Here is a 4,301-nt window from a genome sequence, read left to right on the forward strand (position 1 = left end):
ATGTGAATATAAGAAAATTGGTGGAGACTACATAGTCAAAATAAATTAAATAAGAGAGTGACTATGTTTTATGGAACGAGAAGAAACCCAAAAAAATTTCTATGATCGATAGATTTCGAAAAATCATCAAAAAAAAAATTTTAATAATTTTTTAACTACATAATTATCATTAAAATAATAATAATTATTAAACGGAGTCAAAAAATTAATTAAAAATCATAGAAAAATCAGAAATTGAATTTTAAGCACGCTGGAAAAAAAAACGTCGAAAACCGACATCTGACGAGGCCCCACGCGCCCCCACGCGCCACCTGCGCGAGTGGGCTTCGCTGGCTGGGCTGCTTCTTCTTCCTCCAGCCGGGTTGGAGGCGGGTCACGCGACCCGGTTTGGCCCAGTCGGGTCTGTGGGTGTTTTCCGGCCGAAAAATCGACGAAAAGTGGGGATTTTGGATGGGTTTTGCTCGGGATTGAATTTCTAATTGATCTACGCTACTAATTTCGGGTATTAAAGGTTAAATCTCTAGATTTCATGGCAAAAGCAATCCGAAAATTAAGAACTTAAAAAAATAGTTTGTGTTATCAATTCTCCATTGAAACCCGAAATAAATTGTGTAAGAACATTGATAAACAATTGATAGTGAGATATCTATAATCAATTTTAGATCAAAAAACAATAAAATCAAAACACACAAATTATAATTTCATATTATAATTATATAAACCCTAAAACTTTAAACTTAAAATTCTCTTAATATAGACTATGAATTCAAACATATAATATATCAATTGAAAGAGAATTTAACTATGAATAAAACCCCTAAAGTTTTAAGATTTATAAACAAAAAATTACACATAAAATAATAACGAAATTGATATGTAATTTTAGATAATTAACATATACAAATTAATTATACTAATTATAGGTTCTAAATCATATACAATAGGCAATCTTATACCACATGTTAGATAAATTAACAATTAACCCAAGATCTATTTGTATATAACATAAAACACAATAATAAGATATAATAATTAGGTATGTGTACCTGATTGATCCATAGCAATTATCTCTGATTGATCCACAACAGTTACTCCAATTCGATAGTGCAATACTATCAACTAAGTCTTCCTCCCTAGATCTCTAAATCAGAAGCAGTTTATTTTATCTGATTATCAAAAGGTATATAATTGTGATGAGACAATATGTATTTATAGAGTTAGGGAGGGGACTTAGCTACAAAACCCTAGTTGGGCTGGGCCTGCTCATCAAAGGCTTCAGTCAACTAGAAAAGCCCACACTTCTGCTTCACCTAGACTTTACACACAGATGCTAAGCCCATTAACAATTGATCACCAACAACATGGGCTAACACAGCAAAGAACTATCCAATCAACCCAAGTTTTAATAAAACCAATAAAATTTAATGTAAGCCCAAATAAAAGTCTAACAGCCAGGTCATGTTATTGTGAGATATATGAGTTTACCTGTGAGACTTCTGTATTGAGTGGGATTAGGGAGTAACTTTCTTGTATGATTGCTAAGTTTGTTATTAGGCTCCATGGGAGTGGAGACAGGTTTTATACCAAGTGAACCAGTTTCTTGTAGAAGCTGTAATGAGAATGGTCTTTATGAGACAGAGATACGTACATTACAGCGGGCTATTTCAAGTCTTAGAAAAAAAAAAAAGGTAGGTTGCCAAGGTCTTTTAGTTTGAAATGTGAGTCAAAAGTAGATGTGAAGTGTTATAATTTGATTAAGTTGTTGGTGGCAACTATGATATCATCCACATATATGAGAAGTGCAAGGAAAGTGTCATGTTTTTTCCTAAAAAACAGAGAGTGATCATTTTTATAAAAACTTTTACATACTATTTCAAAAGTGGTATTACAACATCGGATTACACTTTTAAAATACAATCAAAAGGGTGGATCTTGTCCACTAGTAGCCGAGACACTGCGATTGATATGTACACTGCTAGAAAACCTCTAACTCATGGTTGCTCTGCTTTACCCTTCCCTTTACCTGCACCACAAAGCACCCGTGAGTCATAGAGACTCAGCAAGAAAAGCTATTAAATCACACACAATGTAAAATACAAGTAATCACATCTTGATATAAGATACATACTCATCATTCAACATATATTCAACAATGCATAATCAATTAAACGTCTACAAGACGAGACGATCCCAGTGCTTCATAAAGCACCCTTACCATTCGTTATCCACGAGCTACATATGTCACTATCGTTGCTCACTAAAGCGAACGATAAGTAAGAAACCTATCTGCAGTTTCAAACAAGTAATTACTCATACCAATAATGACTGTTTCTATCCTCGATCATAATCGAGGCACAACAAGTACACATCATTACCTCGATCATAATCGAGGCACCAACGATTATAATTGTTTCTTATCTAACATACTTAGCGGTGCATAAAACTTTTCTTACCTCAGTTCAGAAATTAGGTGTGTATGTCGACTTGAATGAAAATAAAGCTCGACGATCCGGGTCCTATGTCACGACAATAAAATCTAGTGAGCACCTTAACCAATTTCGAACACAACCCCTAATACCAAAATTAGACAAACACTAACTTCATTTAGCCCCAAAGTAGGCCAAACAACATCTAAACAACTTAAACTAGGTACTGGAAATCACCCCGAGCCAAAAACTAACCTCGAAGAAAATTGGAAATTTCCCCTGCAGACCAACCGGTCGACCTGTTCTGCTATACCCAAACCAACCGGTCGACCGGTTCTGGCAGGCAAGAAATTTTGGTTTTTCTTCCCCCAAAATTGATCCAAAACTTCTTCAAACCTACTCAAATGCTCCATAACAGTTTAATACCATAAAAATAATACATTCAGCTCATCAATTTACCATAATTCATCAATTTACTCAAATCACCATGCTAGAACCAAGAAATAGAGTTTTAAGCTAAAATTCTTAATACTGAACCAAACAACCAAGAAATCAACCAATTAGAACCTAAACAAATCTTAGAATTACACTTAGAACAAGCTCTGAACCTAGGTTAATCACACAGCCCTAAAACCTTAAAACCATAACCAAAATTCAACTTAAAATTTAAGAAAATCAAAGGAAAGAGTATTAAGAACTTACCTCAATAATTTGGAAAGCAACTAGGGTAGATTTCTAGTGAAATTCTGGACTGAAATGAGATGAACAATTTGTTCTCCTTGGTTTCCTTTTAGGGCCGAAAGAGAAGAGAGAGAGAGCTTAATGGGTTATTTCTTAATTTGGTCTTTATCCTCTTAATTTTCCTAACATAAATCCTTTTAATATAAGATTTAACTTAAATAATTATCAGCCATAAAATAAATTCATAGAAGTTAACATTTTAGCTTAGTAAAAGACTAAATTGCCCCTCCAATAAAACACTTCTGTAAAATAAGACTTAGGGATATTTTGGTAATTTCTAACTAATTTGCCAAACTGACAACTTAAAGTTCTACACTCATCCGGTATAATACCAATTCAATACTACTTAATTGCCTTGATATTTCTAACCACTTCGTCGAGTTTCTAAGGCCGCCAAACTCAAAAATATTTTATTTCAAAAGTGGTATCTACTATACCCACTTAATCTGATAAAGTCTCCGTAATTAATAAATTACGCTTTATTTAATCATTTATTAAATTCGCACTAATTACCACACATATAGCTTAAGTAAGATTATAATTTCACTCCAATATCAGTATAATCACATATTTAATAAAATATACCCAATTAAATATTGTTATATTTTTCGGGATATTACACTATCCTTCATGGAGACTATACGTTTTCAATACCAGATGCAATCGTTGGGAGATTTATAATTCCACCAATATTTATTCATCAAGTAAACATTGTTAATCCACTTGATAAACAGATTGTCTTTCTTCTTCTCAATATCCCAAACATACTTTCCCATCGCAGCCAGATTCCAATCAAGTATTTTCCTAAAACCCAAGCCACTTGCTGACTTCGATAAGCAAATATTATCTCAAGCAACTAATCTTGGACTATAAGAGTTTGATGCACCTTTTCAAAGAAAGACTCTACAAATGGCTTCAACATCCTTCAGAAGTCTTTTGGGCAAGATCATGATCCGAGCCCAATACGAATGTATAGCAATGATACTAAGTTGATTAATGTCACTCTTCCCATGTAAGAAAGGTTCCTTGTACTCCAAATTCAAATCTTACTTGTTATTTTATCCACAATACTTTTACATTCAATAATAGATATTTTCTTTGAACAAATGGGAATACCAATGTACCTAAATGGGA

The 4,301-nt window shown here is 33.4% G+C and overlaps 1 long non-coding RNA gene across 1 annotated transcript; it reads right to left on the minus strand.

Moving 5' to 3' along the window:
- Positions 1 to 1,846: 1,846 nt before the first annotated feature.
- LOC115702449 (uncharacterized) lies at positions 1,847 to 3,644 on the minus strand. The gene is made up of 2 exons (XR_009684972.1): positions 3,129 to 3,644; positions 1,847 to 2,516 (listed from the first exon to the last, which is right to left on the minus strand). It is a non-coding gene; the product is annotated as an uncharacterized LOC115702449 (long non-coding RNA).
- Positions 3,645 to 4,301: the final 657 nt, after the last annotated feature.

This window comes from Cannabis sativa, chromosome X, assembly GCF_029168945.1.
Source record: "Cannabis sativa cultivar Pink pepper isolate KNU-18-1 chromosome X, ASM2916894v1, whole genome shotgun sequence".
Taxonomy (NCBI): domain Eukaryota; kingdom Viridiplantae; phylum Streptophyta; class Magnoliopsida; order Rosales; family Cannabaceae; genus Cannabis; species Cannabis sativa.